This window comes from Pleurodeles waltl, chromosome 2_2 (genome assembly GCF_031143425.1).
Source record: "Pleurodeles waltl isolate 20211129_DDA chromosome 2_2, aPleWal1.hap1.20221129, whole genome shotgun sequence".
Classification (NCBI taxonomy): Eukaryota; Metazoa; Chordata; class Amphibia; order Caudata; family Salamandridae; genus Pleurodeles; species Pleurodeles waltl.
The window spans coordinates 1,157,743,435-1,157,758,154 of NC_090439.1; positions in this window are offsets into that span (position 1 = coordinate 1,157,743,435).

A 14,720-nucleotide genomic window follows, 5' to 3' on the forward strand; every position below is an offset into this window, starting at 1 on the left:
CAGTCGATAAAAGCTTCAGTAGTTCCTGAAACGCCAGCTGCATCAGCAGGGATATCACCAACTGACACGCAGAAGTTGGTATATTCAAGTAATTCAGAGATGGAGAGATTAGTATCTTTGGTTCAACCTTTGACACCTACATGCATGCCAGACCCTAGCCAGTTGTTAAATCAAGCATGAGCAGTTCATGATGTGGGATTTCAACAGTGAACCACACTTCCTTCCATGCCCACACCAGACCCGATTGCCAGTATGTGTTGCAGTACACCACAAAATATGACACAAAAGAGTACAATTAGATCACAAGGGTTTTCAGCACAACAGTTAAATGAGTGGTTGGATAGTTTATGTCAGAAGGGTACAACAAGTAAAGTTAACAGTAGTGTCCAGACAGAAGAAATCTCAGAAAGAGACAGGACAGTGAATGCACCCTGATTAAAATTAGAATTAAATTAATTAATTGAAGGAACACTTGAGTTGGAAAGATTGGATACATATAGTGATGAAGAATTGTGTTTTATGTGCAAAGATGTTACAAATCGTACATGACTGACTTATGAGAAATTTGTAGAATTGGCCAAAAAGTATGATGCAGCTTTAGAGAAATCAAAACCCTTAAAATGGAGTTATAGATTAGAACTTAGTCCTAAAGATATTGCAAACGTGAGAGCACTTGGCATGAGAATGCACAGAATAAATTATGTGTATCAAAACATGGGGTGCATTAGATAAATGGGAAGGAAGATGGGCAATGAAAAGAGACCAAGAGAAAGCAAAGAAGAATTTGCCTCCGGCTGGAGCAAATGAAGCCGATGAGAGTATAAACATGCTGCCAATGATAGAGATTCCAGGTGGAGATTATGTACATGTCGTGTAGAGCAGAAGTGACATATTGTCATTCGCAGATGATAATCTGAGATTGCGATAGAAACCTGTAAAATGGTACAAGCAAACAGAGAGATGTGTGAAACGTTTAAAATGCGTGTGGGAAGATTTGAATACTTTACTCGACATTTTTATGCCAGTCGATTCATGGGTCAAATGCAAGAGGAGTGTTGATTTGGCAACTCGTGAACCACTGAGAGATTCAGTAACAGGTGCGCCGTCTGAAGAGGTGATGAAAGGGTATTACAAAGTGACTGAGTTTCTGAAGAATAAAGTTGCCCCAAAGGACTGTGATTGGCAGATGATTGACAGGACAACCCAGGAACCGAAAGATTTGATTCATGCTTTTCATGAGAGATTGCTTCAGGCTTTCATACAGTAGGTGGGGGAACAGATTGCACCACCGCAGGGGAAGATCCAGACCATTATGGAATGGACTCCCCCTACGACTCAAACCCAGGTGAGATCCTTCTTAGGCCTCACAGGGTACTATAGGAGGTTCATTAAAAACTATGGCTCCATTGCAGCTCCTCTTAATGACCTCACCAGTGAGAAGATGCCTAAAGGGTTATTGTGGACAGCTAGCTGTCAAAAGGCTTTTGATGAGCTCAAACAGGCCATGTGCTCTGCACCTGTCCTAAAAAGCTCTTGCTACTCCAAGAAGTTCATAGTCCAGACTGATGCTTCTGAATTAGGGGTGGGGGCAGTGTTATCACAGCTTAACACTGAGGGCCAGGATCAACCTGTTGCTTTTATCAGCAGGAGGTTGACCCCTAGAGAAAAGCGTTGGTCTGCCATAGAGTGGGAGGCCTTTGCTGTGGTCTGGGCACTGAAAAAGTTGAGACCATACCTGTTTGGTACTCACTTTATTGTTCAGGCAGACCACAAACCTCTATTATGGCTTAAACAAATGAAAGGTGAAACCCCTAAATTGTTGAGGTGGTCCATCTCCCTACAGGGAATGGACTATACAGTGGAACATAGACCTGGGAGTACCCACTCCAATGCAGATGGACTCTCCAGATATTTTCCACTTAGACAATGAAGACTCATCTGGGCAAGGTTAGCCGTATTGTCCCTCGTTTGGGGGGATTGTGTAGGAAAGTACCATCTTGCCTGGCATGTTAACCCCATTTTTACATGTATGTCAGTTTGTTTTTGCCTGTCTGACTGGGATCCTGCTAGCCAGGACCCCAGTGCTCATAGTTTGTGGCCTGAATGTGTATATCTGTGTAGTGACTAACTGTGTCACTGAGGCTCTGCTAATCAGAATCTCAGTGCTTATGCTCTCTCTGCCTTTAAATTTGTCACTATAGGCTAGTGACTACATTTACCAATTTCAATTGGCATACTGGAACACCATTATAATTCTCTAGTATATGGTACCTAGGTACCAAGGGTATTAGGGTTCCAGGAGATCCCTATGGGGTGCAGCATTTCTTTTGCCACCCATAGGGAGCTCAGACAAACCCTTACCCAGGCTGCCATCGCAGCCTGCGTGAAATAGTGCACACACTATTTCACAGCCATTTTCACTGCACTTAAGTAACTTATAGGTCACCTATATGTCTAACCTTCACTTGCTGAAGGTTAGGTGCAAAGTTACTAAGTGTGAGGGCACCCTTGCACTAGCAAAGGTGCCCCCACATTGTTCAGAGTCATTTCCCCAGACTTTGTGAGTGCGGGGACACCATTACACGCATGCACTACATATAGGTCAATACCTATATGTAGCTTCACAATGGTAACTCCGAATATGGCCATGTAACATGTCTAAGATCATGGAATTGTCCCCCCATGCCAAATCTGGTATTGGGGAGCCAATTCCATGCACCCCGGGGCTCCACTATGGACCTTGGGTACTGCCAAACCAGCTGTCTGGGGTTTTCTCTGCAGCTACCGCTGCTGCCATCCCACGGACAGGGTTCTGCCCTCCTGGGGTCTGGGCAGCCCAGTCTCAGGAAGGCACAACAAAGAATTTCCTCTGAGAGAGGGTGTTACATCCTCTATCTTTGGAAATAGATGTGAAGGGCTGGGGAGGGGTAGCCTCTCCCAGCCTCTGGAAATGCTTTGAACGGCACAGATGGTGCTCTCCTTGCATAAGCCAGTCTACACCGGTTCGGGGAACCCCCAGTCCCTGCTTTGGTGTGAAAATGGACAAAGGAAAGGGGAGTTGCCACTCCCCTGTCCATCACCACCCCAGGGGTGGTGCCCAGAGCTCCTCCAGTGTGTCCCAGACCTCTGCCATCTAGGATCTGAGGTGTGAGGGCACTCTGGAGGCCTCTGAGTGGCCAATGCCAGAAGGTTACGTCAGAGACCCCTACTGATAGGTGCTTACCTGACTAGGTGGCCAATCCTCCTCTGAGGGCTATTTAGGGTCTCTCCAGTGGGCTTTTGCTCAGATAACGACTTGCGAGAATTCACCAGAGTTCCTCTGCACCTCTCTCTTCGCCTTCTGTCAAGGATCGACCGCTAAATGCTCCAGGACGCCTGCAAAACCGCAACAAAGTAGAAAGACGACTACCAGCAACATTGTAGCGCCTAATCCTGCCGGCTTTCTCGACTGTTTCCTGGTGGTGCATGCTCTGGGGGCTGTCTGCCTTCACCCTGCACTGGAAGCCAAGAAGAAATCTCCTGTGGGTCGACAGAATCTTCCCCCTGCTACCGTAGGCACCAAACTTCTGCTTCACCGGTCCTCTTTGCACCTTCATTTGAGGTTTAGTGGGCTCCTGCCCCCCTGGACACTTTCGTGACTCTTGGACTTGGTCCCCTTCCTGTACAAGTCCTCAGGTCCAGGAATCCGTCTTCAGTGCTTTGCAGTCTGTTGTGGTCTTTGCAAAATCCTCTATCATGACTTTAGTGTGTTTCTGGTTAAATAGTAGTGCTTTACTCCTACTTTCGAGGGCTTTGGGGTGGGGTATTTTGGACACCCTTAGTGTTTTCTTACACTCCCAACGACCCTCTACACACTACACCAGCCTAGGGGTCCATTCGTGGTTCGCATGGCACTTTCTTAGTATATGGTTTGTGTTTCCCCTAGGCCTATTGCATGCTATTGTATTCTACAGTGTTTGCACTACTTTCTGACTGTTTTACTTACCTGTTTTTGGTCTGTGAGTATATTTTGTGTATTTTACTTACCTCCTAAGGGAGTATATCCTCTGAGATATTTTTGGCACATTGTTACTAAAATAAAGTACCTTTATTTTTAGTAACTCTGAGTATTGTCTTTCTTATGATATAGTACCTATATGATATAAGTGGTATAGTAGGAGCTTTGCATGTCTCCTAGTTCAGCCTAAGCTGTTCTGATATAGCTACCTCTATCAGCCTAAGCTGGTAGAACACTACTAATCTACTAATAAGGGATAACTGGACCTGGCACAAGGTGTAAGTAAAATCTGGTGCCCACTACAGTATAAGCCAGGCCAGCCTCCTACAGTTCCCACCACAAACCAGGCCAGCCTCCTACAGCCATAGGAAGGAATTTGATTTGCAACATGATACTTGATGTATAGAAATTGTTGTATTATTTGAGTCACACGGAAAGGAGAGATCTCTTCTCACCGAGTCCTAGGAAGACACTTGGATGTTTCAAATTTGATCTGTGCTATAATCCTATTGGACATTGTCCCTTTTGAGAAATGTGGAGTCATCGAACTGGCCAATAGAACTACTTGGAGTATTTTTGATAAGGGATTGGCTGAGGATGTTTGCGAAAAGTCCCTTTCTGAATTTTTTGCTGTTGACTTGTCCCTGGAGCTTTTTAGATTTCTATGTGCAGCCCGTGTTCTACATTCTCCCCTGATGCTGTTTCTAACGGATTCTGCTGAAGCGCTTTGGTGACGAAAACTGAATTGTCTACTGTCCTAAAGGAAAGGTATATTGTAATGCGATGTTATTTTCCCCTTAACCTGCTTTTAATTGTACTTAGTATGCTGACACTTACTTATGTTTCTTTTTCTTAGGTAGTTAACCTAGCCTGAGGTAGATGATTTTTCCAAATTATTTTTCTCTTGAGCTTTTGATTTGGTCAGTATGTGTTAAGCCCGCTCACACACATGCATGTCCTAATTTGGATAGCTCTAGGGAGCACTTATGTCTAAAATCCCTGATTTTAGTTCTGTGCATTGCAGTTTGATTAATGTATTCTCTGTCTGATTTAAAACATGTTACTGATGCCCAAGTACTTGCATTATTAATATGTGTTATTCTTCTAGAATGTCTAATGGGGTTGTTGCTTAGCAGATTAAGGCCCATATTGATACATTTTTTGCACCACATTTGCGTCATTTTTTGACACAAAAGTGGCACAAACTTGAAAAATATAATTGTATTTTGTAAGTTAGTGCTGCTTTTGCTCTGGTGATCATGAATTGTAAGAACAATGGCCTTAGAACCAGTAGTGGAAACGTGCGCATGGATAGTGCTCGGTGACCCACTACGTATGTCTTGTAAACGTTAAAGTAAGGAAGGCAGAACTATATATCATTAGTAATAAACAATAACATATATGTGCAGTGCATACATGAGATGTGGGCACACTACGGTGAAAGGTACATGTTAATAGTGAATGTAAGCATAGCGTTACATAATTGTATAAGTGAGAGAGCAAAGCTCATGTGATACAGGCTGAGGGGTCATGGGCCAGACCAGAGGACTTACAGTGGTAACAGAATATGTAATAGTAGCGTGCAGCAGTGACACAACACGGAGGACCACACTCTACCACGACTAAGAGCTGCACAGTAGCACAACCCTCTTCTGAGACTAGCAACGCAGCACAGTAGCACAACCCTCTTCCAGGACTGACAACGCAGCACAGTTGCAAGACTCTCTTCCTGGACTGACAACGCAGCACAGTAGCACAACCCTCTTCTAGGACTGACAACGCAGCACAGGAGCACAACCCTCTTCAAGGACTGACAACGTAGCCAAGGCTAAACTGGCCGTACCGGGCATCAGGCGTTTGCCTGGGAGGCGGAAACAGTTGGGGGTGGGGTGCTTTTATTACTGGCAGGCCGGTTTTGTATCACTGCAGAATATTTAAAAGCACTGCAGAGTTTCTTGTACAACCAACAGTTTTCAGGCAACAATAAAAGTGCCAAGTTAACTCTGGTGATTAATGTATATGCTGGAGAAAGATGGGGTTTTGTCTAGTGGCAGTTTTGGCTTCTCTAAGGTAGTGCAGAGGGTTAATATACCTGCTGCAAAGAACACGTACTATGCAGATCACAGAACAGTATTTCATGCAGTGCTCAGTAGGATACTTCCTTTGTCACAGAGATCCCTTTGTTACTGTGAAGTTCATTAGCTACAATCATTCTCTACCATAGCGAGCTATGAACTGCCACCAGAGAGCTGGGTGCAAACGGTCTGGTACAGGTTAGAAAGTTATGTTTTTTCCAGTCTTTGATTATCCTAATTTTGCTAAAAAGGGTTTGTTTGGGTAGAAATAAATTGTGAGTAAAGTCAACTCTAACCAGTGTATTACATCCTGAATCCCTAGATTATGCTTCCCTAGAACACACATTCTTACAAAATGCCACCAGTATGGATGACGTGAATCCTACACCTCGTAGTCTCCTTTGTCAACATTTTCTATCCACTGATTTACACACGTATGATTCATTGTCTCTGTATGTGTGTGTGATGTTAAGTGCTCCAGCACTCTACTCTATTAAGAGAGGCGCTATAAAACACATTAAATACATATGAGAGGAGCTATGGATAGGTGGGAGGCACTGTTAGAGGGTAATGGTGAGGGAATCATTGAAGAACCCCAGTAAAGATTGCTGTATCCTGGTGCACTGTATGGTCAGCATTTACTATGCTTTAAAAACTAATACAATTGAATATATAATGAAAACTGTGTTGAAGAATGCACTGTCTGTGGCATTTTTTTCACATTTTCTTGGGGAGGGGAAGAACCCCCAAGCCTCACTGTAGTGGTCAGGCTCCCATACTATGTTCCCTATGGGAGGCTGGTCTGACAACATTTGCCAGGGCTGCTTTGGGTTCCCAGTCCAGCGCTGAACGCAGCACAGGAGCAGAACTGCTTACCCGGACCAGAGACATGAATCTCTCCATAGGTGTCCTGAGCTCTGCTCTTCTTACTGAGGCTGGGATGAGTCATACCTCCTCTGGTAATGCAAACCCTCATACTCCAGGCTGTAGAGAATCAAACCTTCACTGATAACCCACACCCTCTTACCTCACGGTAACTCCATAAATACGCTGTCCCATTCCAGGATTAGAGCGAGACACCTCATTGGTAACTAAAACCCTCCTACTCCTTGCTGGGGTGACACCTACCTCACCAATAACACAAGGCCCTCCTATTCCAGGATTATTGTGAGACGTACCTCACTGATAACTCAAAACTCTCCTATTCCTGGCTTGGGTGAGACGTACCTCACTGATAACTCAAACCCTTCTATTCCTGGCTGGAGTGAGACATATCTGACTGATAACTAAAAACTCTCCTATTACAGGATTAGAGTGAGCCAGATCCTCACTGATAACTCAAAACTCTCCTATTCCTGGCTCGGGTGAGATGTACCTCACTGATAACTCAAACCCTTCTATTCCTGGCTGGAGTGAGACATATCTCACTGGTAACTCAAAACCCTCCTATTCCAGGATTTGAGTGAGACAAACCTCACTGATAACTCAAAACCCTCCTATTCCTGGTTCGGGTGAGACATACCTCACTGATAGCTCAAACCTTTTCCTTACATAGTGGAATCAAACCCTCCTATGCAGAGGTAGGAGGAGGCATATCTCACCCGCTAACCCAAAGAGTTCTATTCCAAGATTGAGTGAGACACACCCCACTTGATAACTCAAACCCTCTTCTTCCAGGCCAGGATGTGCCATACTTTACCACACCCCTCCGTTCTGGCTGACTTGGGGAGTCCCTGTCCATGACCTGGAAAATGCTGGGTCTGAGCCCAGTGCCTTAAGACCCCACAGGTGATAAGCTGTGCTTTACAAATACCTGATTGATTGAGTGAGCCCCTACCTGGAGAGATTTATAATAAGAGTGGGATAGCCTTTGTGTGTCTTGTAGGAGGCTGGCCTGCCTTGTAGTGGGTACCAAGGGGTAATTACACTCTGTACCAGGTCCAGTTATCCCTTATTAGTGTAGAAGAGGTGTTTCTAGCAGCTTAGGCTGAACTAGGAGACATGCAGAGCAACTACTATACCACTGGTGTCATATGCACAATATCATAAGAAAACACAATACACAGATATACTAAACATAAAGGTACTTTATTTTTATGACAATATGCCAAAAGTATCTCAGTGAGTACCCTCAGTATGAGGATGCCAAATATACACAAGATATATGTACACAATATCAAAAATATGCAGTAATAGCAAAAGGAAGTAATGCAAGCAATGTAAAGTAACAGTAGATTGCAATAGGAGGAGCACATAGGTATAGGGGCAACACAAACCATATACTCCAAAAGTGGAATGCGAACCACGAATGGACCCCAAACCTATGTGAGCTTGTAGAGGGTCGCTGGGACTGTAAGAAAACAGCGAGGGTTAGAAAAATAGCCCGCCCCAAGACCCTGAAAAGTAGGTGTAAATTGCACCTATAACCCCCAGAGAGCACAGAAGTCGTGATAGGGGGTTTCTGCAAGGAAGACCAACACCAGCAAAGCAACAACAGTGGATTTCCGGACCGGAGTACCTGTGAAACAAGGGGACCAAGTCCAAGAGTCGCGACAATGTCGAAAGTGGGCAGATGCCCAGGAAATGCCAGCTGAGGGTGCAAAGAAGCTGCCACCGGATGGAAGAAGCTTTGGTTTCTGCAAGAACGAAGAGGACTAGGAACTTCCCCTTTGGAGGATGGATGTCCAACATCATGAAGAAGCTTGCAGAGGTGTTCCCACGCAGAAAGACCGCAAACAAGCCTTGCTAGCTGCAAGGGTCGCGGTTAGGGTTTTTGGATGCTGCTGTGGCCCGGAGGGACCAGGATGTCGCCACTTGGATGAGGAGACAGAGGGGGTGCCCATCAAGTCAGGGAGCCCTCACAGAAGCAGGCAGCGCCCGCAGAAGTACCGGAACAGGCACTTAAAAGAGAAGTGAACCGGAGTCCACCCGAATTCACAAAAGGGAGTCCCACGACGCCGGAGGACAACTCAGAAGGTTGTGCACTGCAGGTAATCCCGGAAGAGTGCACAGGAGCCGGAGCAGCTGCAAATCACGTGGTACCCAGCAATGCAGTCTAGCGTGGGGAGACAAGGACTTACCTCCACCAAACTTGGACTGAAGAGTCAATGGACTGTGGGAGTCACTTGGACAGAGTTGCTGAGTTCCAGGGACCACGCTCGTCGTGCTGAGAGGGGACCCAGAGGACCGGTGATGCAGTCTTTTGTTGCCTGCGGTTGCAGGGGGAAGATTCCGTCGACCCACGGGAGATTTCTTCAGAGCTCCTGGTGCAAGAAGGAGGCAAGCTACCCCCAGAGCATGCACCACCAGGAAACAGTCGAGAAAGCGGCAGGATGAGCGATACAAGGTTGCAGTAGTCGTCTTTGCTACTTTGTTGCGGTTTTGCAGGCGTCCTGAGCAGTCAGCGGTCGATCCTTTGGCAGAAGGTGAAGAGAGAGATGCAGAGGAACTCTAGTGAGCTCTTGCATTCAGTATCTGAAGAATTCCCCAAAGCAGAGACCCTAAATAGCCAGAAAAGGAGGTTTGGCTACCTAGGAAGGATGATAGGCTAGTAACACAGGTAAGAGCCTATCAGAAGGAGTCTCTGATGTCACCTGCTGGCCCTGGCCATTCAGAGCAGTCCAGTGTGCCAGCACACCTCTGAATCCAAGATGGCAGAGGTCTGTGGCACGCTGGAGGAGCTCTGGGCACCTCCCCTGGGAGATGCAGGTCAGGGGAGTGGTCACTCCCCTTTCCTTTGTCCAGTTTCGCGCCAGAGCAGGGCTGGGGGATCCCTGAACCGGTGTAGACTGGCTTATGCAGAGATGGGCACCATCTGTGCCCATCAAAGCATTTCCAGAGACTGGGGGACACTACTCCTCCCCAGCCCTGACACCTATTTCCAAAGGGAGAGGGTGTAACACCCTCTCTCTGAGGAAGTCCTTTGTTCTGCCTTCCTGGGCCAGGCCTGGCTGGACCCCAGGAGGGCAGAAGCCTGTCTGAGGGGTTGGCAGCAGCAGCAGCTGCAGTGAAACCCCGGGAAAGGCAGTTTGGCAGTACCCGGGTCTGTGCTACAGACTCGGGGATCATGGAATTGGCTCCCCAATGCCAGAATGGCATTGGGGTGACAATTCCATGATCTTAGACATGTTACATGGCCATGTTCGGAGTTACCATTGTGACGCTATACATAGGTAGTGACCTATGTATAGAGCACGCGTGAAATGGTGTCCCCGCACTCACAAAGTCCTGGGAATTTGCCCTGAACGATGTGGGGGCACCTTGGCTAGTGCCAGGGTGCCCACACACTAAGTAACTTAGCACCCAACCTTCACCAGGTGAAGGTTAGACATATAGGTGACTTATAAGTTACTTAAGTGCAGTGGTAAATGACTGTGAAATAACGTGGACGTTATATCACTCAGGCTGCAGTGGCAGGCCTGTGTAAGAATTGGCAGAGCTCCCTATGGGTGGCAAAAGAAATGCTGCAGCCCATAGGGATCTCCTGGAACCCCAATACCCTGGGTACCTCAGTACCATATACTAGGGAATTATAAGGGTGTTCCAGTATGCCAATGTGAATTGCTGAAATTGGTCACTAGCCTGTTAGTGACAATTTAGAAAGCAGAGAGAGCATAACCACTGAGGTTCTGGATAGCAGAGCCTTAGTGAGACAGTTAGTCATCACACAGGGAACACATACAGGGCACACTTATGAGCACTGGGGCCCTGGCTGGCAGGGTCCCAGTGACACATACACTAAAACAACATATATACAGTGCAATATGGGGGTAACATGCCAGGCAAGATGGTACTTTCCTACATGTCTTGACTCTCATGAGAAGATGCTGGCTTAACACTTAGGGGGTCATTACGACCCCGGCGGTCGGTGATAATGTGGCGGTAGTATCACCAATAGGCTGGTGGTACTTACCGCCATATTATGACATTAACCCGCCAATGTACCACTCAGACCGCCATGGCGGTAGCAGCCGCCAGGTTGGAGATAACCATCTCCAGCCCGGAAGCTGCTGTTTTGCCGCCGGCGGTATCATGACCCTTCCTTCCCTGGCACTGATAGGAGGCCCTCCCCAAGACTCACCAGACACCCACACCTTCATCCACGCCCCCCCTTCCTTCCAACCTCCCCCATACACACAAACAGACACACACTCATTCACACAGACATACACGCATAAATACACGCATGCATTCATTTATTCATGCACATATCCGCACACACATCCACACTTACACGCAGACTAGCATTCTCATTTCCATTCATACATGCACTTACACACATTCATACACGCAAGCAAACAACAGTAAACTCACACTTGCATTCACGCACACACTCACACATACATGCCCACATCCCCACACACCACACACAACACCCCTCAGCCCCCTCCCCTGTCGGAAACCGTGTCGGAAACCCGACTTACCTGAATCCAGGGGTCTTCCGGCAGGGGACGCCCGCCAGCAGAACACCACCAGGCTGTATAATTTTTCATAATACGGCTGGCGGCGGTCTACTGGTGTGTCGCTGCTGGTGGTAGCAGCGCCACCTCAACACCGTCCGCCAGCATGACCACAGCCGAATTTCCGCCCTTCTTGTGGCAGTAATCCAGCTGGGGTCATATTATGGCAGATGGATGTTAGCCGCGGCGACGGTCTTTTGGCGGCAGTCGCAGCGGCGGTAGCCAGCATTTGCCACCAATGTTAAAATAAGGGCCTTAGTGATTGTAACACCCCAAGTTTCAGAGGGTTTCCTTATAGGTCACGAATGTCTAATAGACGAGGAGAGGATCCTGTCCTTTTAGCATCAGTAGTCACTCCCATCCCCATGGTCTCCCTCTGATTACTCTACTCACTCCTGATGCTCTTCCATCACCGTGGCACACAATGTTAAGTTCCTAGAAGCCAACCTTCATATTAGTGCCGTGAGTGGTGTGACCTCAGAAGAGTGGTCCCCAGTGATGCCTGTCTGCGCACCTACACATGGCCATCCCTCTGAGCTTGTGATGCTCAGAGTGAGGTGACCTCAGACTCCACTGTCCACAAAGAAGGACCACTCTCACTGCCCCATTGACATACACACCTGACTCTTCGGTAGCCCCCTCCCTCATCTCCTGCTCTCCACTCCAAGTGCCAAAACTTCCTGCGCTCTCCCTCATTTACCCTCTCACCTGTGGAATATCAGGAGCACAGACATTCGGGAGATGGCTTTGTTTTCATTTCCTAGGCTTGTTGCTATTAACGTGAACAGAGAAGTACATCTTCGCTTCATTACTTTGCATCACATCTCATTGATACAATCCAATTGCAACAAGCAGACGGTTTCATGTACACCTAACCTCCCTCACACCTTTTAATGGCGCGAGCACCAGGTGCACCTCTATAATGGCAGTGCAGTAGCACAAGCGGGAATCATCAAGTGGGGGGCCCTATTCGAGAACAAGGATTTGATCCCTTTTGATGCTTTGATAGCCAATGCAGGACTTTCTACAGGATCATTCTCACACGTAGATTTTGGTACTAATGTGCACCTTCTGGTGCATCACAGACACTGAACCCCAACCACGCAGCTACATGCAATCTCTCTTCATCAAGGACACGGGGGATGGCACACAACACCTGGTTATTTATATACGAAACTGGACTTCTTTGCAAATGCCCCTCCCGCTTAGTGCCACCTTTAGAACTGCTGGGTGCTGGTTTACGACTCTGACAGTACACTGTGGCCTGCTCACCAGACCTCAGTGCCAGTGCTCTTTCCTTAAAACAAAGTATGCCTGCTTGTTTTGCAATTGGCAAAGGACTTTAGCACCTATGTAAGTCCCTAGTAGATGGTACCACTGGTACACAGAGCATGGGTACTAAAGAGGGTCCCTAAGGGCTGCAGCATATCTAATACCACCCTAAGGACCCACATACAAATTGCAGTTGGCCTGCCATCGCAGACTGTGACAGGGTGCATGCCCAGAGTGAAAACCCGACATGACACTCATTGTGTGCCACACCAAGTCACTGCATGCATTATATGTAAGTCACCCCTACAGCAGGCCTTGAGAGCCCTAAGGCAGGGTGCATTATAATGCATGTAAGGGCATATCTGCCTGAGCAGATATGCCCTGTGATGCCTAGTTCTATTCTTACACATTGCAAGTGACTGGGCAGCCATCTTAAAGCATGTACTGGACACTGGTCAGCATGAGTGACCCAGCTACATGATCGCTGCACAGAAAATCCTGGTGTTTGTTATCAAACACCTCATCTTAATAAATCCATACTGGTGCCAGTATTGGATTTATTATGTTATGCAGCCAGAGGGTATCTTAGAGGTGCCCCCTCAAAGCTCCTAGTCCTCTAGTGTTCTGGCTAACTGATTTCGACCAGCCCGCCATAACAGTCTACTTTCTGACTCCCTGGGGGTGAAAGCATCTGCTTCCTGAGGTCAGAAACAATGCCTGCTCTGGCAGGCGGTGTTATCACCTCAGCCAACAGGATGGCTAGCAAATCTGCATTCCAAGGCCGGGGTGTCTGTGCCGCCTTTGGTATGCAACCCCCACTTACCCCAGACCTGGGAGAGGCAACCCACTGCCCAGAGGCCCATTTGTCACCAGGACAGAAATTTGCTATGCAGTAGGCGTGTTGCACTGCCTGGCTGGACACACCCCTAGGTTGACCAGCCTGAAATGAACACGAAATTAGGAATTCCACCATCTTGTGTTTAGTAGAATTACGAATTCTGGGACAGGGTGATGCCTACTCCCAAAAAGAAGTGGTCATTTAGGGGATGTAGTGAGCCCAGAGGCTACTACCCTTCACTCCCCTTAATGCCCCTAAATTGAGTATTTACTGGGCCTCCTGATACCAGGACTTCAGAGTTCGATGGACAAAGGAAAGTAGTGGACGAAGAAGTGTGCTGTCCTGAGAACAGAGGAGCAACAACTGACTTGGAATCAACACTGCCTGCAGCCCCCGACAATCGTGGAAGAAACAGACTCGTCCTGCTGCTGTGCAGACTCGAAGAAACCTGGAGAACTGCCAGTGCTTCACCAATCACCAGATAATCTCCCTTGGACTTGAGGAGCTACTCCCCTGCAACTGCAGGCACCTGGGGTACCCGACCCCTTGCAACAGCCAAGGCTTGTTGTGTTCAGTCCGGGCACCAACACCGAGGAAAACCAACCTGCAAGCCGAGGAACTTCAAGGGCAGTGAGACCCACATCAAGACTGGCCCAGCTGACCTGCCTGTTTCTCTTCTGCAGAACCCAAGACAAAGAGTGAGTCCCCCGACCGCTGCCACCTGATACCTCAAAGTGCCCTGCACCCTTGCCCCACAGCCTGAGTCCGAGGGAGGTGATGGTGCCCACAGGGTCCTAAGACCCACAGGAGCTGAGCCCATCATTGGGTCTGGCCAGACTGCACTTACAGTCTCCGCCTGCAGCCTCTTTCTGCAGGTCCCCTCCAACCATGAGTGACTCCAGCACACAAACCCGACACCAAAAGACACTACTGCACCCGAGCCCCCCACCCGAGAAGAAGTGGACCAACAGTATTCCTACGTGCCTGAGATTCTCATGGGTTGAACCCCCTTGTGGGTTCCCCATAATGAACACCCCCTCCCCAGTCCATGCTTGCAGCCTCTTTCAAACCGAACGATC